General features: G+C 32.7%; 1 protein-coding gene and 2 long non-coding RNA genes across 12 annotated transcripts in view; all 3 read right to left on the bottom strand.

The window, feature by feature from the left end:
• LOC148606112 (uncharacterized) overlaps positions 1 to 26,842 on the bottom strand; it is a 125,338-nt gene that overhangs the window by 24,753 nt on the left and 73,743 nt on the right. The gene's annotated exons all lie outside the window — the stretch shown is intronic.
• On the bottom strand, positions 5,840 to 26,568 carry LOC148606114 (uncharacterized). Of its 10 annotated transcripts, XR_015914915.1 has the most exons (8): positions 25,861 to 26,568; positions 18,665 to 18,796; positions 18,204 to 18,365; positions 17,532 to 17,616; positions 12,474 to 12,568; positions 9,897 to 10,010; positions 7,524 to 7,591; positions 5,840 to 5,950 (listed from the first exon to the last, which is right to left on the bottom strand). It is a non-coding gene; the product is annotated as an uncharacterized LOC148606114 (long non-coding RNA). The 10 variants fall into 10 exon arrangements; XR_015914920.1 differs by having other exon boundaries at positions 5,840 to 7,591; positions 12,474 to 12,565; positions 25,861 to 26,566; XR_015914912.1 differs by lacking the exon at positions 9,897 to 10,010 and having other exon boundaries at positions 7,409 to 7,591; positions 25,861 to 26,561.
• Positions 12,569 to 16,572, bottom strand: LOC148606115 (uncharacterized). Its single transcript, XR_015914921.1, has 2 exons — positions 16,348 to 16,572; positions 12,569 to 15,898 (listed from the first exon to the last, which is right to left on the bottom strand). It is a non-coding gene; the product is annotated as an uncharacterized LOC148606115 (long non-coding RNA).

Here is a 26,842-nt window from a genome sequence, read left to right as displayed (position 1 = left end):
TGAAGAAATAAATACTATTCTCTACCTTTCGAACTGTATCAAATTCTCCTAATTACTGTAAAAATAAATTATATTCTCTACCTTTCGCCAATTTTATATTCAATTTATTTGTTATAAGTAATTATTCAAATGCCAGATTATGTACAAACTTTTTTATTTTTTATGTTATTTCTTTCAAAAATCTTCAGCTCTGACACTACTTGACCAAAGGGGACCAAACTTGGTATGAATGTTCATTGGAGTATCATGCATAGAACAGATCTGGGGATTTTTGATCCGTCGAAAAGCATGGCCGTCGTTACTAAAAATAGAACATAGGGGTCAGAAAATAGTTTTTTGCATATATCTTCAAAACAGTTAGGTTTAGCCCATTCTACAAGGAGTAAAAGTGTTCAGCATAATGAGATCTATCTGCGGTCAAATTTTCATTTTCATCCATTAAGCCATGTTGGAGTTATTGCCCCTTGTCAAATTTTGTTTGCCATTTTTAATGTTATTTCTTTCAAAAATCTTCTCCTCTGACACTATTTTACCAATTTAAACAAAACTCGGTATTTAGTGGGTTTTTTTATCAGTCGAAAAACATGGCCACTGTTACTAAAAATGGAACATAGGGATCAAACAGTAGTTTTTCGCATATATCTCCAAAACCGTTCAGTTTAGCCAAATTCTTTCAATAACTGAAATGATCCTTATTTTTAGGACTACAGATGTCTTCAGGCATAAAATTTGTCAGACGCCTTCTTATAAGAGTTATTGCCCTTGACAGGGGAAAATTACAGGTTTTTTTTTACAGTTTTCACCCAATATCTTGAAAACTATGATAGATTTAGACTTTCATTTACTGAAATGATTCTTATGATAAGTCCTATCATAAGGCCTCGAAAATTATATATTGAACTTTTAAGAAATATAGAAAATAAGAGGTTAAATGTTATGTTATCGGAGAAACTAGAGCATAGAAACTGTACATATTTAATAAAATAGAATTTTTTAAAATTCTTTTTGCCTCGTAACAATGGAATACTTATTTTGATTTCCGATGATCATATGTAAATATATAAAGTCAATAAAAATATATACTAATTTAATAACAATCACCATGCAGACTGAATCAAAATACCCCTGATCATTGTAAAAATGAATTGTATTTACTATCTATGTATCCATACTCTATATTTAAGTTATTTTTACAATACATATGTAAACAACATTCGTACCATAAACTGGCCTTTCGATGCCAGCATATGTACAAATTCCGTACAAACTACAGAAAGCTGGCCTCGAAAATTATATATATCCTTATATCTACCTTCTTGTTTAAGAAATATAGGATAATAAGGTCATGTTATCAGAGAAAAGAGAAGTTTTGGTAGTTTTCAGCAAATATTTTCTTTTCCGTCAGAAAACTTTTTAATAAAATAGTTTACTTTTAATTTTCTTAGCCGCGTAACAAATGAATATTTTACATCATATGTAGTCATACATTTAAATAATAAAAAAAGCTAATGTACAGAAATCCGCAAACTACCGTAAGCTGACATAGAAAATCATTTATATTGTTGTTTAAGAAATATAGAAAGTAAGACGTTAAATGTCATGTTATCAGAGAAAAGTTTTTGTAGATTTAAGCACATATTTTCCGTGAAAAACTTTTTAATTAAGTAGTTCATTTTTAAATTTTCTTTCCCATGTAACACAGGAATATTTTATATTCGGATTCCTGAAATCGTATTTAAACATACATTTAAATAAATAAAAAATATCAACTAATTTGACAACAATCACCATACGAACTGCATAGTAGTACCCCTAATTTTTGTAACAAATAAATTGTTTTCATTATCTTTTGGTAGGGGCTGTAAACAGTAAGCTGTTATTAGAGAAATATAGGAGATAAGATGTTAAATGTCATGTCATCGAAGAAAACAGAGGCCTTTCTAGATATCAGCACATATTTTCAGTGAAAAACATTTTAATGAAGTAGTTCAGTTTCAAATTTTCTTTGCCACATAATAAAGGAATATTTTACATCCGCTTTCTGATCATATGTAATCATACATTTAAATCAATAAAAACATCAAACAATTTGATAACAATCACCATAAAAACTGCATAGTAGTACCCCTATTTTTTGTAAAACTTATATTCACTACCTTTTGGTAGAGGCTGTGTCCATATTCAATATTCATGTGTATATGTGAAGAACATTCGTACCATAAACTGGCCTTCCGATGCCAGCTAATGTACAGAAATCCGCAAACTGCAGTAAGCTGGCCTCCAAAATTATATATCCTTTGTATTTACCTTGTTGTTTAAGAAATATAGGAAATAAGGTGTTACATGTCATGTTATCAGAGAAAAGAGAAGTTTTCGTAGAGTTAAGCTCATATTTTTTGTGAAAAACTTTTTAATAATATAGTTATTTTTAAATTTTCTTTGCCCCGTAACAAAGGAATATTTTACATCCGGTTTCCAGAGGTCATATGTAAACATACATTTAAATAATAAAAAAAATATTATAAGAACTGCCTTGTAGTATCCCTAATTTTTGTAAAAATAAATTATTTTCACTATCTGTTGGCAGGTGCTGTGTTCATATGCAATATTCAAGTTACTTGTTGAAATATATATGTGAAGAACATTCGTACCATAAACTGGCCTTCCGATGCCAGCTAATGTACAGAAATCCGCAAACTACAGTAAGCTGGCCTCCAAAATTATATATCCTTTATATTTACCTTGTTGTTTAAGAAATACAGGAAATAAGGTGTTAAATGTCATGTTATCAGAGAAAAGAGAAGTTTTCTTAGAGTTAAGCTCGTATTTTCCGTGAAAAACGTTTTAATAATATAGTTATTTTTAAATTTTCTTTGCCACGTAACAAAGGAATATTTTACATCCGGTTTCCTGAGATCATATGTAAACAAACATTTAAATAAGAAAAAATATATCTACTAATTTGATGACAATCAGCATAAGAACTGCCTTGTAGTACCCCTATTTTTTGTAAAAATCAATTATTTCACTATCTGTTGGCAGGTGCTATGTTCATATGCAATATTCAAGTTACTTGTTACAATATATATGTGAAGAACATTCGTACCATAAACTGGCCTTCCGATGCCAGCTAATGTACAGAAATCCGCAAACTGCAGTAAGCTGGCCTCCAAAATTATATATCCTTTATATTTACCTTGTTGTTTAAGAAATATAGGAAATAAGGTGTTACATGTCATGTTATCAGAGAAAAGAGAAGTTTTCGTAGAGTTAAGCTCATATTTTCTGTGAAAAACTTTTTAATAATAGTTATTTTTAAATTTTCTTTGCCCCGTAACAAAAGAATATTTTACATCCGGTTTCCAGAGGTCATATGTAAACATACATTTAAATAATAAAAAAAATATTATAAGAACTGCCTTGTAGTATCCCTAATTTTTGTAAAAATAAATTATTTTCACTATCTGTTGGCAGGTGCTGTGTTCATATGCAATATTCAAGTTACTTGTTAAAATATATATGTGAAGAACATTCGTACCATAAACTGGCCTTCCGATGCCAGCTAATGTACAGAAATCCGCAAACTACAGTAAGCTGGCCTCCAAAATTATATATCCTTTATATTTACCTTGTTGTTTAAGAAATATAGGAAATAAGGTGTTAAATGTCATGTTATCAGAGAAAAGAGAAGTTTTCTTAGAGTTAAGCTCGTATTTTCCGTGAAAAACGTTTTAATAATATAGTTATTTTTAAATTTTCTTTGCCACGTAACAAAGGAATATTTTACATCCGGTTTCCTGAGATCATATGTAAACATACATTGAAATAAAAAAAATATTATAAAAGCTGCCTTGTAGTATCCCTAATTTTTGTAAAAGTAAATTATTTTCCCTATTGTTTGGCAGATGCTGTGTCCATATGCAATATTCAAGTTACTTGTTACAATGTATATGTGAAGAACATTCGTACCATAAACTGGCCTTCCGATGCCAGCTAATGTACAGAAATCCGCAAACTGCAGTAAGCTGGCCTCCAAAATTATATATCCTTTATATTTACCTTGTTGTTTAAGAAATATAGGAAATAAGGTGTTACATGTCATGTTATCAGAGAAAAGAGAAGTTTTCGTAGAGTTAAGAACATATTTTCCGTGAAAAACTTTTTAATAAAGTAGTTCGGTTTTAAATTTTCTTTGCCACATAACAAAGGAATATTTTACATCCGGTTTTCGGTGATCATATGTAATCAAACATTCAAATCAATAAAAACATCAACCAATTCGATAAACATCAGCATAACAACTGCATAGGAGTACCTGTGTCCATATTCAATATTCAAGTGTATATGTGAAGAAAATTCGTACCATAAACTGGCCTTCCGATGCCAGCTAATGTACAGAAATCCGCAAACTACGGTAAGCTGGCCTCCAAAATTATATATCCTTTATATTTACCTTGTTGTTGAAGAAATATAGGAAGTAAGACGTTAAATGTCATGTTATCAGAGAAAACAGAACTTTTTGTAGATTTAAGCACATATTTTCCGTGAAAAACCTGTTAATAAAATAGTTATTTTTAAATTTTCTGTGCCATGTAACAAAGGAATATTTTACATCCCGTTTCCAGAAGTCATATGTAAACATACATTTAAATAAATAAAAATATCAAGTAATTTGACAACAATCAGCACAAGAACTGCCTTGTAGTATCCCCATTTTTTGTAAAAATAAATTATCACTATCTGTTGGCAGGGGCTGTGTCCATATGCAATATTCAAGTTACTTGTAACAATGTATATGTGAAGAACATTCGTACCATAAACTGACCTTCCAATGCCAGCTAATGTGTCAGAAATCCGCAAACTACAGTAAGCTGGTCTCGAAAATTATATATCCTTTACATTTACCTTGTTTAAGAAATATAGGAAATATGGGGTTAAATGTCCAGAGGTTCCACGCTATGTCTTACTAAGAATACCCCCAATGACTCATTTCATTAAAAGCTGGGAAAAGGGAAACCCAATTCAAGTCATCACGAGAATGCAATATACCAAATATCTATGCATCCCCTCCAGTAGAAGCCGAGTAATCTGTTACGAAGCCTACCATCATGCAGCTACTAAAAATATACTAAGTCGACCAATACACAGGAAATAGATGAGCAACGAACCTGAAAAGGGAAAACATGGTACAGGTTATCAAGAGAAAGCAGTATACCAAATATCTAAGCAGTCCCTCCAGTAGGAGCAGAGACATCTGTTACAAAGGGTGTAACGGATGGATGGACTGATGGAGATGGTGATTGAAATGTAGTCCCCACTCTAATGAGTAACATTACTGACCAAGAACGCTAGATTTGTGAATTGTATGTCAATGGAATACATAACCAGGTAAACACACCTGCACAAAACAAACTTTTTCCCAGGCAGGCAGTAAGAACATTGGAGCAACAATAGACATATCAGAAAAAAGTACTGCTATAAGCACCAATGAAAGTCATTTGCAACAGAAACATTAAGAATTAACAGAATAGACCACCAATTCTATCACTAGCCTTTCATGATTTTTGTTTGGAAATACAAATCAGTAAATAATTCAAAACTTGTATGAAAATATGTGATAAACAGATTAATACTTGGCCTTATTTAAATATTGCTCTATTATTAACCTTCATGTATCTTGCACACTAAAATTCTAACATCACATTATTAGTAAGATACATGTATGAGTAATTATAGACAAGATAGCAGACACACTAACAGGATAGCCTGTGGCTCAAGTGGACTTGCATTCCTAACCTTGTAAGTCTTCATGGGTGACTTGTTAAAAAAATATACATACTTTAGAATTTTATATTTTTTTATTTCTATAATGGTACAGTTTGTTCTGTCTTTTTAATACATTCCACTGGTTCCAGCTTGCTGTGATCCCTATGGCCGTTGTAAACCATACCTACAAACATATAAGAATGCATTCATTTAACTAAAAGTTAAAATATTTCTAGGAATTATATAAAAACAAATTATGACAAATATTCATACATTTCCTAATGTAAAACAAAAATACCCTTGTTTTACAAAAATAAACACTGTTATCACAGAGATACATGTATGTCTTGCCTGTTGTGCATGGTCATTGTTGTTCAATATTTGATAGTACTTGCAGAGCATATGGATGAAACAGATATGATATCGTAATGTAGGCGAGAGACCACAATAAATTTTCAAGTGTATTTCAATATACACATTTGAGCAGATTTTTAAAACTCCACCACCACAAACTAAATAAAGCTTCTCTGGCCTTAAGATACCTACAAGCCTGATTTTATATATAAATATTAGAAAAAGTAACAAATTTTCTGGAATAAATTCATATGACCTGGAGATGGGGAACTATCAGTGGTTCATTCCATGACTCACATGTCTTGTGGTCAAAATAAATAAGAGCCCTTTAAAAAGTCCGTTTTTTTTTTAAATGCAATATTTTTGGTAACTTGTTTTACATCAGTTGCATCATCACGTGTATTTTAATTTACAAGAGCTAGAGTTGGTTTGAGGCAAAACATTGTGTTTTTTAAGACCACATAAAGCGGTAGGTATGAAAACTCATTTTGTGATTCTGACAGTGACTTAAAAGGATCAACTTAAAATTTGAAGTGGCCTATATATATTAAAATGTACATTAGAAATAATATGAAATGGTTTCAAAGCTAACAGTGTCACTTCAGATCATTTTAAACCAGACCTTTACATAGCTTGCTGAAGTGCGATTTTGACCTTTATCTTATGCTAGCCTTTATTTTGGCTTTGAACAAAAAGCTGAAAAAATGTGAAATAATGTAAGGTTCTAAGCTTATAAGATACATAAGCCAACAGTCAGCTGTATTTTATGTGTGTTTCTACAAAATTTGTCTGTTTTGAAACCTTACCTTGTATGACTTACTCTAAATAAAGTATTTCTGAGACCTCATAAGGTACATGAATATACATGTATTGACTAGATGTATTAATGTCAATGGAATGAAACTATGAGGTCTTCTTTCACATTATAAATGTTTTTTCTCTAGCAAATACAAAAATTTCAAAACAATTAAAAAACACCTCTGTGTTTTTATAGACCCTAAGACAAGGCTGTGAAAACCCCTGATTTTGACATATTGAATTAATTGGGTTCATAAAAATGAACTAAATTGTCAGATTTCAGTCTAAACCTTGTTCACAGATAATTTTGTGGTTGTTTTAATGTTCCTAGTGTATAGTTAGTCCAGAAAATCTCAAAGCTGAGCAATGTTTTGCTCACTGGTTTATATTTCACACCTAGCAGCCCTAGCAAAAGTATAGTGCAGTTTCAATGGAAAATCAGAGTACATTTCTTTTGGTCTCTCTACCAAGGACAATGATTGTGATTTACCATTTATGTACTGGATTCCTAAACTCCACACGAATCCATACAAACAACGTTTCATAGCTGGATCTGCAAAATGTACCACCAAACCTCTTTCAATACTTTTAACTTCTATACTCACAACTGTCAAAGAGGGTCTACAGTCCTACCACAACACTTATTACTCCCATAGTGGTATTACTGTGGAACCTGAAAAATTTGAAAAGATCTTTTGGAGACAATCAGTTCAAGACTTTAATAGCATTGAAACCTATGATTTTTCAACACTGTATACCTCTATTTCCCATACTCAGTTAAAATCCCGACTTAAAAACATTATACATCGTTTGGCTAGATCTTTTAATCTCAGTTTCCACTATATAGATGACGTATTATCTATAAACAATCCTAATTTCGGGAATTTGATAAATCACATCTACCCCATAGAACTTGAGATAAAAGATACTAATGCCACTGCAAAGTCAGCCTCATATCTTGACCTACACTTAGAAACTATTCACCAAACTACGATAAACGTGATGACTTTTCATTCAGAATTGTCAACTTTCCTTTCATCTGTGGCAAGTTCCTTCAGCTCCTGCGTATGAAGTGTTTATATCACAACTAATACATAATGCCAGAACTTGCCGAAACTACGCAGACTTTTTGTATTGCACTAGAACTCTAACAAATAGGCTTCTGGAACAGTATTTTGTTGCTACAAGATTGAAGTCATCACAACAGAAGTTTTATAATCGTCATCATGAACTCATGGATCGCTACTGTGTATCCATCTGCGCCATGAAAACTTATTTGTTCAGCGTGTCAAATTTTTCCTTTCCTCTTTCAGCTACCCTGGACTTGACTTTTTATGAGCAACTCGGCTGGTGTTTCTAGAAAAGCTGAGGATGCTTTTGAGGATGTATGTCTGTTTTCCATGTCTGGCCTTTGATTCTGGATTACATTCTTTTGATTTACTGCTATAACCTTGGTTCCCTTGATTACTCTTTCATGTAGATTTACAGAATTCTTGAAAATAAACATCAACTTACCCCCCCCCCAAACACTAGCAAATAACATTTTTGATACCCCCTATTAGACACTAGACCACAATAAATTTTCATGTGCATGTCAATATACACATTTGAGCAGATTAAAAAGAATTCACAAGCGCAAACTATATAAAACTTCTCTGGCCTAAAGATACTTACAAGCCGAATTATATACATAAATTTCAGAAAAAATTATTATCGTTTTCTGTAATTAATTCATAAGCCCCAGCAATGGAGTAAACATGACAAATGAACTGAGTTAAAAGTCCTTAACAATAAATAACCTTCTACTGAACAAAATCACAAAATTGATTAATAATAAAAAAAATCCCAAGATCTACTTTTTACCAATTAGAGGCAAAACTACAGCAAATTACAACCTTACAAGAGTTTAAAATTTCAAAGTCACTAGATCGTGAATGCCGGGGCATATGCATAAACTTATATATAATTTTGATTCAGTGATCTACCACAAGTGGTTCATACTAAACTGACCTAAAAAGAAAACTTAACATTTAAATCTGAAGTTTCAAAATCAATAAAGTCAATAAAACATGACTGCAAACGCATATGCAAAAAATGAAACTGAATTGTGATGTAGTAATGCTAATCCAACTACATACCAGATATGATTAACTTAAATGTAGCAAATTTAGTGCTTCATAATCAAGTGATCTAATCGAAAATCTTAAAAATGATGCAAACAAGTAATACCTTAAAAATTGTATCTTAATTTTTTTTTATTAGATTCCTCAAATGTCGCAAAACTTTCGTGACATATGAGGAATATATTAAAAAAAAATAAGAAACAATTTAAAAGAACAAAAGGCTCTTGAAAAGCCTGAATCACTCACCTACTTGATTGATTGATTGATTGTTGGGGTTTAATGTCCAAACAGCAATATTTCAGCTATATTCATGCGATGAACATGAAAGGGATGATAAAATGAACATGAAATGATGATGAAATGAAAAAGGATGAGACACAAGGATAATAAGTCAATAAATTTTGATTGTCACAAGTTAAAAGGGAGAGATGGGTAGGGTAGGGCAGTTTAGCCTCCTGTGGCGGAGCACAAAGGTTCCCACTCCTATCGAACACCACAGCAGGGTTCTCTAAAGTGTGAGGACTGTGGCATCTTTCCCAACATGGTGCACCACTATGGTTTGCGGCCAGGTTTTCCTGACAACCCCAACATGTAACATACCAGGGGTACCCCATTCCACCTCCTGGGGCACACAACCCAGTTGCTCTGTGAGCAGAGCGCCTAGCCCATGGCTAGGTTTCTGAGCACTATTTAATCACCTTTTATGACAAGCTTAGCGCTGCTGCAGGCCTATTCTTTTGACACCCGGACTTGCAAAGGGCCACTCACATAGTAAACCCAGCCTAATTAACCAAATAAATAAAGGTATCACGCTTTGTTACCATGTTTAACCAAAATATTGCAGAAAAAGAGTACCTGAGATGTAGGAAATTTTTGAATCCCTCAACAAAATTTAGAATGGGGTTGCTCTATGCCTTGTTATCCAATTTGGTCAAGGGTGGGTGGGGCCATTAGACCGCTATGCATTTGCTGCAAAAAAACATAAAATGAAGTTAAATCATGGTATGCAACATTTGCATCATTACCATTCAACTAAGGAGACAATACTAACTATATACATCAAATAAATAAAGCACATTTTTTTAGGGTGTGGCCTCTTTGACCTTTAATGACTTGAAAACCTTAAGAGAAACAGAAATCTGATGAAAAAACACATGCAGGGATCCAATACAAAATACTTTTTTTTTTAAATTTGACCAAAAATTGAACAAAAAATTTTGCATGACCCAATTTTGTATCCCCTTTACTCCAAAGACTACCCTGTAAATATTTTTAAAACAAAATTTTAAAAGAAACACATTGACTTTTGAAACATAAAAATCAGATTTAGAACATTCTTTTTTATTCCAATTATAACACTCATCTTCCCTCTTTTTAAAAGTGATGGGGTAAAAACCACAAAAAAACAATATGGCTTTCCACCATGTCCCTAGGAACAGTGTGTTGAAATTTAAAAAAAGACCAGACAAGTTTAACCCAAGTTAACATAACTGAGAGGACAGGGTGATTATATGACCAAGACAATTTTTTTCTTGTAAGTTAACTAGTCAGATAATTAAAGTATTCTAGTATGATAAATAGGTTTACTTGTCAGATAACTAAGTGACAACTAGTACTTAAAATGGTGAACCTTTAAGAAAGCTTATACAGTATATTTATTGTAAAAGCACTGATTCAAATTAATCGAAAAAGGGAAAGAAATGCTAAAACCAATAAATGCACCATTGTATAAACTTTATAAAAAATGTAGACTGGATTTCGAGTAGTAACATTAAGTACTTAATTAGATAAGATTTGAAGTAGTGCTGTACTAAAACAAGAGGCTCCCAAAAGCCTGAATTGCTCACCTGTTGAATTTTCCCTTTCAAGGGCAATAGATTAAACAAGAAGTTGTCCAACAATTTTGACTCAAGATAACTTTGATAGGACTTATCATAAGCATCATTTCAGTAAATGAAAGTCTAAATATATCATAGTTTTCAAGACACTGGCTGAAAACTGTAAAAAAAAAAACCCTGTCATTTTCCTGTGAAGGGCAATAACTCTTCTAAGAAGCCGTCTGACAAATTTTATGACTGAAGACTTTTGTAGTCCTAAAAATAAGGATCATTTCAGCTATGAAAGAATTTGGCTGAACTGAATGGTTTTGGATATATGCGATAAACTACTGTTTGACCCCTATGTTCTATTTTCAGTAACAGTGACAATGTTTTTTTCAACGGATCAAAAAACCCCACTTCAAGTCTATGCAGGAACACTTATACCAAGTTTTGTTTCAATTGGTGAAATAGTGTCAGAGGAGAATATTTTTGAAAGAAATAACATTAAAAATAGCAAAAAAAATTTGAAAAAGGGCAATAACTCCAATATGGCTTAATAGATGAAAATGAAAATTTGACCACAGATAGATCTCATCATGCTGAACACTTTTATCCCGGTTAGGAGATATATGCGAAAAACTACTGTCTGACCCCTATGTTCTATTGTTAGTAACAGCGGCCATGTTTTTCGATGGATCAAAAATCCCCACAACAGTTCTATGCAGGATACCCCAAGAAACATTCATACCAAGTTAAGTTCCACTTGGTCAAGTAGTTTCAGAGGAGAAGAGTTTTGTAAAATTGTTAACAACGACGATGGACGACGATGGACACCCAGTGATGGGAATAGCTTACATGGCCTTCAGCGAGGTGAGCTAAAAATTACTTAGTTTTTACATAGGGTAGCAATTAAGGGTCACCGAGGTATATGTTTTTTTGATAACAATGACCAACAATACTATCTAGATTGCACAAACAAATAAGACACTATTTTCAAAAGGAAACTATTTCTTCCACAAGAAGCCTAGATAATGGTGTGAAATAAAACGCTTTTAAAAGGGAGTTAGCTCATTTTCCCAAGGCAAGATAATATTTTTTCTGTATACCCCTAATATGCTTCTAAAGAAATCTGAAAAAAAAATTTAAGAGGAACAAATTGACACTTAATTCCTTAAAAAATAGAATTAAAATAAATTTTTTCTATCAATTCAAATGATTTCACCTTTTTTTCCTCTTTTTAATTACATATTTTCAAAGGAGTTGGGGCAAAAATCCACCCAAAACTATGGAGTCCTCCACCATGTCTGTCCCTAGGAACAAAGCTTTCAAAGAATTGAATTAGTTTTACTTGTGTTATCATAAAAAGACCAAAGTGAAGAGACACCAATGACTAGGATGACAGGGTGATTCCATTATACCATATCAATTTTTTTAGTGGTGTTATAAAACTGTGACTGGATGTAATCACAACTATTAGAAGTAGTAGTAATAACTTGTTGGTATTACTGAAGATGAAAATATAGAAAATATATAATCACAGACAAAATCTCATTAACTTCAGAACTTACAGCAGTACTATAACCATAAAAATATTGCTAATTCTTTGACTTACATATTCTATTATGTCAAAAAGCTTTCTCTACTAGAGTCATGACTGCTAGATTACAGACCATATAACCGGTACATCAGGAGGCTTCAAATGATCTGCTGAAATAAAAAAGATTATTTTAGCAATAAAATTTTGACCTGTTAAGTTAAGGAAACTGTGAGCAAAGCCTACATGGTGATACCCTCACAAGTTATTTCCCTCCCCAGAAACCATATATGATACCCCATAAGTGATTTTAGCATTCAGATGGTAATAAAATTGGAGGTACACAAAAGTCTAATGTAATAAAGAATCTGTGATAATTTCAACAAAGTCCATTCAGCATTTTCAGAGAAGTAGACGATTTGCAGAGGGTACCCTTTTGGTCTACATATGACTAAGTACATATTTTGCATCAGGAAACCCCAAAAGTCAATCAGATGGGAAAACAAAATAGGAGATGCAGTATGGAATCATGTACAGTAAAAGGGTACCATTTTTCAAGGTCTCAGTGGGTAGGCCAAACCATGAAAGGAATAGGTTTGGTAAGGTCCTATTTTGGCCCCAGTATTCAACATTTTTGAAAGATTTGTTTTGGTCTTTACTAGACAAATGGTTGAAGTAAATACATCTCAGCCGATTTTGGTGACATCATGAATGTATTTGACCTAATAGCAGTCAAAATTAACACGTAGTAGTGAAATCTTCAATTTTGTTGCATTTTTGTGCATATTTCTCTATGGTTTTTGCCTAAAAAGGGAGTGGTGATTGATATCCATGTTTATCCAAATATTGACATAAATGTTGTATCTTACAAACTACACAATATATATAAAGATAAGAATGATCACGAATGTGACCAAATTGATTTTTCACAAAAACCATCAAATATATGCTGAATTATTAAGATTTTATGGATTTTTCATCATTTAGGCAATTTTGTTTGTGCTACAATGATGAGATGCTTTTCTGTTTTGGCCTAAATCTTATCAAACTAGCTGGTTTAAACACTTATGTGTACAAAAAGGATAAAAAGCTTTATTTTGAACAATTCCAAATTTTGAGGCCAAAATTGGCCATAACAGGACCTGTTTCTTTGGTTCCCAATGAAAAGTAGGTTCCCATTGATAAAACTTCAAAACCACAAATTCGATAATCCACGAACTTATGTTTCATCCCTGCTCCATAGAAATTGGAATCCACAAATCAAAATACTTTCACAATATCAAAGAATCTGTTTCATCAAATTTCATTCAGCAGTTTCAGAGGAGTTGCAGATTAGAACTGGGAACAGATAAACGGATGGACACATCATCACTATATACCTCCTGCTTTTCAAGTGGGGGTATAATTTAATTTATCTCAGTGCGCCAGTTGATTCAACTTACAGGTGTTAAACTGAATATTGAGAGCAGGTACTTGTACAGTCAATAGTTTAAATTAAATACAATATCAAACATGTTTGTGTACATCTTAGGGCTTAACTTTAAAAAACTTTCAACTTTCTTAATGCTGAATGTGATCACAGAATATAGAATTATAATCAGATATTTAACTGTTAAAAAATTCAGTGAAAAGTGGGATTTACAGATACATTTAGTATGTTGATAATTACAAAAGAATTATTTTTTTTAAAAATCAAAATAAAGTTAAACTTCATCCCTTTTAACCCCAATGAAAACCAAATTAAATAAAAGGTCCAAATTCTAAAAGGTGAAGGGGCATTAAGCTATGAATATTGCCTAAAAATATCAACTTTGTTGTATAAGTTGTTCAAAACATAGTAAAATATAAAAAAATAAGAAAACTAATCATTTGTGGCATTAGTTCATTGTAAAGGAGTCATAATGGTGCCATACTTTTACATAATTTAGCAAAAAACTGCTGAGAATTTTAAATTTTGTTATACAATAATTTTTTTTTTTTTCAGACATATTTACATATACATCCAGAAAACTATGTCAAAACCTAAGAAACAACTTTATATTTTTACATATATATGCTAATTTATGTAATAATCAATGTATTTACTAAATATGAAGTTGTTTCTTGCCAAAAATATGACCAGAGAGTGATCAAAAAGTACAATATAATATTTTATTATTGGTAAACTTCAAGCAATTTGTCTGTCCGTTGAATTCAAGAATTATTAGAAGTCTTTATGTTTTCTCATTTGTGATTGATTCAAGTCTCAAAATTCACAACTGAAATTATTGAACACTTTATGATTAATTTTCAGTTGAATTTGAGGCCAATAAGACCCGTTATCACGGAAATATTCACCCCTTCTCCTTTGAAGAATATACAGGTTGTGAATCAATCAAAGTGCAGAACTTTTTGTTTCTGACTGAAAATGCTGTCCATCTAACTTCCCCCCCCCCCATTTTATTATTTCTGCCAAGTTTGGTCACTTTTGACCGCTTTGCAAAAGCAAAGATAAAGGCCAAAATGTGTTTTCCCATAAGGTTTCAAAGGCAGCCACCCCATGAGTTACAAGAGCCCCACAAAAGGTGAATCATTTGTTGAAGGCATCAAAGTCATTAACCCTATCATGTTTCAAAACATTGATACTTGTGATTTCAGAAGTTGATCATTGAAAATTGGCCAATCAGAAGCTTAAATGGCCTCTAAGGGGACCATTTTGATTAAGGGGAACCATAAGTGGATCTTTTGTAGAGACTTTTGCGTACAATGTTTCTGCCAAGTCAGGTTAAAACTGGTCCAATTCATGTATATGAACATGAGAGAAAACGGACACAAAGTCAAAGCATGAGCTCACTGGGAACTTTGTCCATGTGAGCTTAAGGGAAAGTTTAAAGGGCCTTAATTCAAAGTAAATTTCAATGAAGCAAAAACTTGATCTGAACTAATCAGGGTACAAAAATGCAAAATGAATTCTCAAATACCAAAAAATCAGCTCAATATCTGCAAGAGTTTAGAAAAAAAAAGTGCAAAAAACTGTTATTTTGTAATTTTGGTAAAAATCAGCAGTATGGTACAAAAAATATGCTTGATCTGTAACTCATCATAGTCGAATAATACACCAACAATCAGCCCATTAATTGCAAGTGTCTGAAAAACTTTAATTTTTGTAAAATTTGCAAAGTCTAAGGACCATAATTTCTGAAAAAATCAGTGAAGTGGAACAAAAACTTAATCTTGATCTGTAACTCATTATGGTAGACTCAAATACAAAAAATCAACTCATTATCAGCAAGCTTTAGAAAACAAGAGGCTCCCATGATTTGAATTACTCACCTAGCTAAATTTTTGCCTTTCAAGGGCAATAACTCGAACAAGGAGTCATCCAACAATTTTAAATCATGTACACTTTGATACAACTTTTCATAAGGATCATTTCATTAATTGAAAGTTTCTTTCTACGATAGTTTTCAAGATACTGGCTAAAAACTGCTAAAAACCTTATTTTTGCCTTTCCAGGGCAATAACTCTAAGGCCAAAAACCACTAATTCCACTTCCCATAGGCTTCTATGCTAATTTCACAATATTCAATGACTTCTCTGGACTTTACCTTAACTTTAACCTGCAGAGGACTATATATCAGCATGATTCTACATATGTCAGCTCACAATCCTCAGAATGGCATGTGGGGTTAGCAGACTTGCAGTGCAGTACTGGTCACCGGAAGTGAAGGGTCTATAAATAGCATGGGAAATCCCAGTGTTTTCACAAGGTACAGGTATATTTAAAAATCATTATGGAGATTAGGCTTCACATCACAAGAAGCAAAATGCACCTATAAAATGTACAGAAATGTTTTTCCTTTCAGAAACTGTTTAAATTTTTTAAATAAGATGAGAACTTTTTTCACAGCACTATGAGGAACAGGGGTAATTACGTTCCAAATGCTCATTGGTTGAATTGGTGGTCTGTAACCTCTAACAAGGCATTGTCTGACAACTTGATCCCAAAAGACATTTGTAGGCCTTATGATAGGGATCATTTTGGTAATGAAAGAATTTGGCTAAACCTTTCAATTTTGGATATATACATGTAAGAGAAAAACTGGACTGACCCCTTTGTCCTATCTTAAGTAACTGCGGTCATATTTTCCATGGGTCAAAAATCCCCACATCAGATCTACATAGAACAAGTTAATGAATATTCATACTTACTTTAGTTCTTATTGGTCCCGTAGTTTCAAAGGAAAAGATTTTTGAAAGAAATAACATTAAAAATAGGGACAAAGCATTAAAAAAGGGTAATTATTTCAACATGGCTTAATGATTAAAATGAAAATTTGACCAGAGATAGATCTCACTATTCTAAACACTTTCAACTGCTGTCAGAATTTAGCCAAACATAATGGTTTTGCAGATATGTGCAAACTACTGTCTTATCCCTATTTTCTATTTTTAGTAATGGTGGCCATGTTATTTAAGGAATCAAAACTCCACACAGAGTTCGGTGCAGAATACCCCAAGAAACATTAATACCAAGTTTTGTTCTAATTGGTCCAGTAGTGTCAAAAGAGAAGAGTGTAAAAAATTGTTAACAAAGAGGGCTGCTAAATGATGCCAACAGTTCATAAAGCCTTTGGCCAGGTGAGCTAAAAAGGGACAACAGCTGAAAGGGGGAGATAGGATAGGTAAACAGTGATGTCCATTTTTTAAAAAAAATAATTCAGTGTACTGTACCTTCACGTAAATACTGTAAATAATAATATATATATATTTATATATCTTAATTTTTACCCAATTTAAAGACCACTTTCTCTTTGAATTCACTACCTTGATCAACTTCTTTGGACCTATCTGATACCTATTCCAGTTTGACTGAAAGTCTATCATTTGCCTTGCATGCAATGCTCAGTATAAAAACCCTCAAGTTGGATTACCTCCCTTTGGAGTCCGTAACAGGAACTATATTCCTTCATGTTCATCTACAAAAGATTCAAACTTTCCTTTAAAGTTTCATCAAAATCCCTTCAGCGGTTTAGGAGTTGTGCTAACAAGAACTGTGGCCAGTTGGACAGACAGACAGACAGACAGACAGACAAAGAGATTCCAATATATTCCCTAAATTTGTTTGCAGGAAGTATAAGAACATGTTTTAAATACCTGAATCCTTATTACATCAAGAGCATAATCTAGTAGCTAATGTTTACAAGCCAGACTGCAGTACAGATCCATTCAACTTTGATGCCTGTAAATAAATTTAACATATAAATGTACCATGTACATATGTAAATTTTAGATATCTTCAAGAAATATGAAGCTGTATGCAGTGTTGTGCTAGGTATACCCCAACTCGTACAGGAAGGTGACATTGGAGAACAACTTGTTTCTTACTTACATTTTACATGTACATATATAAATCCTCATATAAAATTTGAAATCCATCCCCTTGGAGCAGAACAATTTTAAGTAAAAATATTCTCACAGAAAGAGAGACAAGGTGATACCAATATGTACAATGTATGCAACAATATATACATGTACTTCCAGAAAAATAATGAAATGATAACCATAATAGCAATGCAATTTTATTATTTTTATTAGTTTTCTTTTTCTCAAGGCAATGTGCATGTATGTTACAATGTACATGTATGTGCACCAACAAAATTGTATAGTTGGGCAAAATAAGTAGGTATAGAATTACAGCCTTAAGAAATATGGTACACATATTATATTTAAAATTAAATTATTGCCTTACATTTTCCCAGTAACAAAAGGATATATCATACTTTGTTTCAAAAGATCTTATCAGCTGAAAAAAAACAGTGTCTTTACCTCCACTTATCTGAATGAAGCAACAGGAAAAGTGTTTTTTCACTAAGTGTATCCATTTTATTACACAAATAAGAAGTTACAGAGCTCTCATACTTTGGTTTGATCCTTGCCAGGGCATATTAGAATTAATGTGCGCATCATGCAAGACAGCTTTTTTTCCTCCTGCAAAAAAAAATATATTAAATGCTGTTCATTACATAAATAATGAAAGCTGAACAAAATACACCCTTGTTTCATCATTAGTTTGATGAAGTAGTGTATTTCCTATAGGAACATAGCCCCAATACATAACACTGTAAAATTTGCTTATTTTTATCACATCTTCCATCTCAGGAAATTAGTTAATGAAAAACACATATTTTTTACTAAAATGCAGTTTTTTTTTCTGGTAAAGCATAAAATCAGCATTTTAACTACATGATAGAATAGTGTGGTATATGCTAACAAATAAAAATGCTTACATAAATCTTTCAAGAAGGTTATTTTCAAATCAAGTGTCAAAATACATAAAGCTGTGGTGCAACAGCAGGGCACAGTTGTTCAGTCAAACCTCTAAAACCTGGCAATTGACATCTATTCTCGATTGCTTAAACCTATAAAAGACAGAATACTGTATTTATTACATGAAAAATTCACAATTTGCCACCATATTACCAAAAAACATGAAATTCATATGTTTTATGCTATGACATTTAGGAATCGGACTGAATAACAGACAATTCAGGTTTACAAGAAGAAATATGACTAAAGTATGATAAAAATTGTTATTCCAGATTTGTCGTAAACTACAATATTTATAGCGAGTGCCACGAAGCGGTGTGAGCTCTACCGCTACTACGTGTACTTTCTAAATTTCCCTTAAGATTCCCCAATATACTTAAGAAAAAAAAAAGTCATGTCCCTGAAGTAACAAAAAATGACTGTCCTTACAGAGAAAATTCATCATTTCCATAAATCAAACAAATAAAAATATATAGGTTAAGATTACATTTCAGTAAAAAAATATAAGACGTTACTGGTGAACCAGGGTTATATTTGAGAGAAACTTGTGGAAAGAAAATATTACCAGGGCTTCCAGGTTAAACAGCAGAGATACACACACTTACATCCACATGTTTCCCAAAGTTTTCATAAATATAACATTCACTTCTTTAAATAAGTATAACAAATTAGAAAAAGACTTGAAACTATCAGAAAAGAGGATTTTTTTTTACTGAAATGTAATCTTAACCTGTATATTTTTATTTGTTTTTCAAATAGAAATATTGATTTTGCTTGCTGCTTAAATATAAATAAGAATATTGCACTTGCGAGGCAAAAATTTCATCCGGGTCGACCCCCCCCCTCCTTTGTAATGTCCTTTATTATTTTTACAAGTCTCGCACAGACGATACATGGTAAAGCTCATGGTGCTCGCTGATTTAGGTGATGCCTACCCCATATTAAATAGTAACAGTAATTTGCACCTTTAAAAAAAAAAGTTGTACGTGAATGAATCTGATATTAAGTGACCATATGTAAGGGGAAATAACTGTTTTTTCTCAAAATCCTCAAGAACTGCATAAAAACATTATTTCTAGAAAAAATATAAATTGAAAGGAGCAAAAATACATTCAGTGAGTGATTCTTACATTCAAATATACATAAACAAAGTGCACCTACTTTGAAAACTTCCATATCAAGTCATGTAGGTGTAAAGTGTGTGTTTACGCCATGAAGCAGTGTCCGCAGAAAGTTATCCAGTTATTTTTTTTTCCATAGTAATACACTTATTTCTGTCATTTTTGTGAATCAAGTTTCATCTTAGTGATACTATGCAAAAACATGCTACAAGTATCAAGATGTTGCATTGCATGTGTTGAAAAATTGAAAAACACCATTCAGCAGAGTTAGAAATAGTAGCCTGTCCCCAGCCCGAGACTTTTTTGACAGGGCTGACCAATTTTAACAAAAATCTATAAAGCCATATATTGAAAAATTGTATTCAGGACTGACCAGAATTTGAATGAGTTTCATACCCTACATTCAGGTATAGGAAAAACAGTAGTATTTATTTTCCTATAGCTGACAATACTAACCTTTTTAAGTTTTTCAGTAATTTCTTATACATGTACATTCCATACATATAATTCAATTGATAACTTAAAATTATATACCAGTACATGTACTGATACACTGTATGTACAATTCCATGTTTTAAATTAAAGCCTGCATCCAGCAAACATAGCCACATACATGTATTTCTTACAATGAAATTTCTGCATAAAGAACTGAATATCATTTTCGCCTCCTATTTAAATTATCAATGAAAATACTACAATTTCTTTGTACCTTGTATATTGCCCTTACTAGTCTAAGGAGTTAAAGAACGATCAAAACTATTTTTTCATACCTTCGTTATTTTTATTCTTCCTGTCTTAAAAATGAAAACCAGATGTACATGTACACAAAGGAGTATTAATGTATTATTTATGTACATTCATGCATGTAATAATGTACAATAATATGGGTTCAGGCAAACTGTTTACCTACATGTTCATGTATAATTGCATTTGCACATGCACTTGTCTACTGCTCGTAAGACTTCAGTTATCCCCCATTGTTATGCTTCAACATACATGTATATATTCATACGTTGCTTTCATAATCTGTTGTGTCAAGGAATTTCAAAACTTGTGCATGTCGTTTGAATGTTTCCTTCACTAGGCTTTATTGCTGAAGTTATATTCTAAGACTCTGGCATTTCAAAGGTCGATGCACAGTTGTATTTTGATACTACTATGCTGGCATAATGTACTATATCAGGATAGGCAATGCCATTTATGTAATTCTAAAGAATTCGGAAATGTCAAAATGTCTTTTATAGCTTCAGCAATACATGTACATTGCAACTATAAATATAAAAGAAACAAGATTACAAGTGCTTACATGTAAATGAATGAATTACTAAAACAGGGGTCGCGCTGGGCTTCGCCAATGTCGTAATTTGTGATTTTTTATTTTATCTGGCGACAAAAATAGCCAGTTGGCGATTTTCTTGGCGCCTAGGTTTTGTATATTAAAATTGACAGCTAGTTTACCAGCAACGGATATTCTCTCTAATTTTGTGTTGACACCTGGTCAGAGTTAATTGACTATGATCTATTAACGACTGAAAGCAATTAAAGGTAATTAGACCAGGCGAATATATTCATGGGAGGTGTCAATCAAATGTAAATATATTATTGAGCCAATCAAAACTCTCATCTGGTCAAAGGTAAACACAATTAAGGCCATGTGCACATGGCTACACACAAGTTTCACAGCCCTGTTTAACAATGTAATACTTTCATAAACAGACTTACCTAAAAACAGAATAAATTAAATCCAATTAACAATGATTATCCCATCAGGAAGTGTCTAAATACTTCGAAATGAAAGAATTGGTAAAAGAAAATGGATGACTTTTGCCATGTGACTTTTTTGGCGGAAAAATTGGTAAACAAATAGAATGGGGATTCCCAAAATCTAATTAAAGAAATGCTATTCAGATATCAAGATAATTAAACAGGGACACAGTTAATGGTCCATGGTACAAAATGTAGTTTGATAGAAATTTTATCACTTGAGAAAAAGAATCGAATAAAAAAAAATAAATTATATTGTATTAGATAAATTAGCCCATAAATGACAAAGGTGAACATGTTTTAAAATCATTGAATATATGAGAATAGTAATATAAAGTCTTTGATAGAAGTAAAGTACCAGTTTCTGGAGTAGTACGTTTTTATTTTATGCATATGAAAGTGACAGACTAGAGCAAAAGACCTGCTTTATACATGCATCAAGAGTGAATCTTGGGTACATGTTAACATGTCATGACAACATGGCGACAAAAATTGGTAGCTGGTGATTTTTCTGGGAACATAATTTTGGAAACCAGAGCAGCCCCTGCTAAAATACATTTTGTATCCAGTGCCACAATCATGAAGTATCTATTTCCTTAATTGTTTAAATTTTTGTTCAAATAAAACAACTTGGTTATGCATAATCATATTCATAAATTAAAGTCTTCTATCTTTAGATAACGGATGTTATCTAAAAAACGTTTTTTGAATTCACATCTTTAGTTAATAATAACCAATACACTTAAATAATATGGGCTGTACCAATGGTCTGACAGTTCTTTAGTCCAACAGGTTGATGGTCTGACAGTTTGATAGTCTAACAGTTCTAAGAAATGTTATTGAAAAGTAAAAGAAACAATTCATCCATGTACATGTACATATATATCTCAGTCTATAGAGATACATGTACATGTATATAACCGTCAGGAGTTTCATTAATTTTTCAAGCCGGAGGTACTTTACAGAAAGTAGAAGGTAGCAAATAAATTCGGCAAGGGGTCTGGGGCCGCTTAAGTGGGTCAAGGGCAATGCCTTGGTAAGGGGTCCGGAGGGTGGGGAAGGGCAAAGCCCGGAAGCTCCTGAGATTTAAATTTTGGCTTGAAAATATGGGATTAAGTCTGCAATATTTGATTCATTAAAGCATACAAATTTGAAATCAAGATATATGATGAATCATAACTGATTTAGTCTCATAACCCTGAAATCCAGGAACTCCCCTTGATTCCCACCAGATACAATTCTAGACTAATCATTTTCATAATAAAACTTCATTGTTGTTTATTGCCTATAATTATTACTGTGACATGTAGAGCAATTGCTTGTGTCTCATTATGAAATGTTGGTCTAAAAATCATAGTCTGATAATAAATTCTTTGCTTCTGAAAAAGAACAAGGCTGGCAGTTTTCAGTCTGGTTGACTTTAAGACGGACAGAATTTTTTAAACATTACAATGCATCTATTTTCTAATATTATATATATAGCAGTGTTGAATCTCGGATTTTTTCTATTTTTGTGAGCAAAGACCAGACATGTTCTTTTAAAACTTAGGGTTACCAGAATATTTTTTACAAAAACTCCCCTTCCCCGCTGAATCGAATGGTCGTCCCTTAAATTATATTTTGTACAAGTTTGTTTCACGACGTTAACTCGTTGTCAACATTAATAATTCCTGCTCTCGCCTGCACAAATCACAACAAATATCGGGAAAAATGACGGGTATGGGGCAATTCCAAATACGAACGACATTTTTTACACGTTTTATAGAATCTTTACCTGTGTTAAGCTTTTTGTTCAGCACAAAATAATCGGTGGTTGAGTCACCACGTTTTCTACAAATGGACACTACTTTATATCCCGTAGGTTAAAGCGCTTTACCGATTAGATTTCGACGCGGACCTCGACGAAGACACCAATATAAACAATAATTAACAATTTTGGAGACATAGCCTACACGGGCTACAGACAGAACGATCTTAGATATCTATTAACTAGATTTTTCCTCAAGATTTGTTTTGTTTTTATTTTATTCTGTCGGTACCATACGCTACCGTAGCCGGGTAAAAGTACCGGGTACCGGCTCTTAATGAAAGCACTGCATTTATAATAAAGAAAGTTGGTGTGCTTAGGCAGGGCATACAAAGATGAGGCGTTTTTTTCTGACCTGACCGGTTGTTTGTCACATATCTTCAAAGTGCATATCCAATGAAAATTACAATACTGAATACATGTATAATGAAACCTGTCAATAGGCGTAATTAATTGTCAACTTATAAAGACAAAAATTATGAGATAAAAAGTTCCAGAAAGGTCTTAAGTAGTAGTCTTTGTAAGAATCATGCAAATTCTGTAGAACCTGATACATTGTACATCTTACAAAAAGGCTACACATTTTTTTTTTGTTATTATGTTACTTAATAGGTCTATGATAAAATATATAAGCATTCATTCCAATCTGTTTGATCTTAGATATAATTCACATTGAAAATCAAACAGCTTCTATTGTATTTTAGTGTCACTTACCAGGGGCAGATCCAGGATTTGAGTTTAGTGGGGGCATTAATTGAATTTAATGCAAAGCAAGGCAAAAAATAATGTGGGGTGAAACTTGTGGTGAATTTTTTTTTCTTACCAATTTAGTGGGGGGCGTATGCCCAGCATGCCAGTCCTTGGATCCGCACCTGCTTACAGAGTAATCTCCCTTAATTTTGAATTCTATAGTACATTCTTTATGATTTTTATTTCCTAAAGACAAGGGTGATATGAAGACCCACATATTAATTTCTGTTTACTTTTAAACATTTTAAAATAAACAATACAATTGTATCAAAAATAAAAAAAAATATGTAGGCTTTCCAACAAATGAATCACAATTGACTGAATCTTATCTGGAGTGCTACTTAAATGTTATTTATAAATCCTAGGTTCTAGGACCAATTTTAAACATGTTCTAGCAATAACAAGTCCTGGATTGCAGAGTGGGGGGTACATGTTTATGTACATAATGATAGGGGTGTCCATCCTTCTGCCTATCCTTCCTTCCTTCTGTTACAGAAGGTGGGACCCATCCATTAATCCTCCTACACCACTGAATAGAATATGTATGAATTTTCACAGAATCTTTATTACATATATATTCCCATTGTGCACCTCCTACTTTAGGTTCGAAATAACATATACAAGTATGTTGTGAAGTGGCTCAAATTAAATGCACATTGTAAATAAGAATATTGTATAAGTAAACAAAAGCCACTTTTAAAAGGTAAAATGGAATTACAGATGAATAAAATACATGTATCAATAAAATGTAAAAAAAATAAAGAATATAGGCTACAATTGTTGGCCTCATGGTCTTTGTCAGGGCCATTTGCAATGCAGGACATACCCAGACAAGTTTGTCTGTCAGGTACATTTTGTACAGTACATGTATCCAGAAGTCAGACCGGCTCTATCCAAAATTGCTACAAATGTACCAACATCCATATGTTATAGACGAACAGCTAACAAAATTTCTGTAAGGTTTGGTTGTGTGAGATCCACAAATCATACATGTACATGTACATGCATGTACGTGTATGATAAACCACCGTATATACTTACGATTTTTGATTGATTGATAGATTGATTGATTGTTGGGGTTTAACACCCAGGCAGCAATATTTCTGCTATATTCAGGTGATGAACATGAAGTGGACAATAAAATGAACATGAAATGAAGATGAAATGAAACATGGGATGGGAGACAAGGATAATGGGGTCGACAAATTTTGATTGCCACTGGAAATAGGGAGAGGTGGGTAGGGTCAGGCAATTTAGCCTCCTGTGGCGGAGCCCTATGGTTCCTACTCCGGGAGAATACCACAGTAGGGTTCTTTAACGTGCGAGGATTTTTGAAACTTTTGTCCATTTTTCACCAATATCATGTCAAATTACTGTGGAAAATCAAATGGCTATGGCTAAGCTTCAATGTCAAGACGCTCGTACCAACCTATTATATTTTTTTTCCATACCACATTCTACATATGATGCTTTTATTTCAATAATTTCTAAATTGTCAGTTTCTTCTTGGATCAATAATGTTACTAGTACATTCCACAGTTAAAGTGACAGCCCTGTGTACAATGTACCCCTTCTGTTTGCTAATCCCACTGTCCCAGAGGTAGAGATCATTATTGTTTAAGTATTGTAAACAATATCTGATTTTGTTCAATCTCATTTTAAATGACTTTTTGTGCATGCAATGAATGTCCTTGATCTTGACCTTTTTGCCTACCTTGATGCATGACTATCAATAAACTTTCATTCTGCTATTCCCATCTTGTTTCACCATATTGGTGAAATGTTAAATCTTGCTGGATAAAACTGAATTCAAGATCCCGTCACTTGGTTCATTACTGATACATGTATATATTACAAGTCCATATTATCGGCACCAACGTGATCGGCACACGCCTTATGATAATAAACAGACGTTTCTTTACTGCAGGATATTTCCTTCGAATAAGACTTATCACAATTATAATAACATCTTAAACTTCAAACACATGGTTTGGGATTTACCCCCTTTCTCTTCTGTACATACCACGTGCGCATGGAGATTAGATCCAACAACACGATTAATTTAAAATAAACAACTTAAATTAAGTCTAGCTAATCCGTACATTCCTTATATATGACGTCAATGAATGTTATATCTCAGTCCAGTTTATCCCACTAACTTTCTGAGGTCATGGGGTACATAGTCCAGCTTACGGGCTTGTTGTGCATGAACAAAAAATAGGTGCCGTAAGCTGGCATCGTATATAGGTTTTAGCAGTAATCTGGCCTCGAGGAAGCCAGTTTACTGGCCAAAAATAGTTATGTCTTTCAAAAATTGCAAATTTAATACAGTCAAATACTTAACCGTTAAGTAACACAAAATAATGTTAAACTAGTTAATTTAGGCAATATATAGCGTAAAATAACAATAAAATACCGATTTTCGTAAAAGGCCAGTTAATGGACATTTGTAAGCAAGGCCAGTTTACGGGCTTATTGTGCTTATATATATATATATATATATATATATATATATCCTGATACTAACACATGCAGCTTTCAGATCACCGATTTGTTTCTTGAATCAACACAAAATACATTTAATTTCAGTAGTTGAAAATACATTACAGTTAGTGACATTGCTTGCTTTGGCACACACTATTTTGTCACATTGCTTTTGTATTTCATGAAAATTAATACCATTTATATATAAAATA

The sequence above is a fragment of the Perna viridis genome, chromosome 9 (genome assembly GCF_037379345.1).
Source record: "Perna viridis isolate PV_CMFRI_1.1 ecotype Kerala chromosome 9, ASM3737934v1, whole genome shotgun sequence".
Lineage (NCBI taxonomy): Eukaryota > Metazoa > Mollusca > Bivalvia > Mytilida > Mytilidae > Perna > Perna viridis.
Note: the sequence above shows the minus strand (reverse complement) of the source record. Positions and strands in the feature narration are given on the sequence as shown.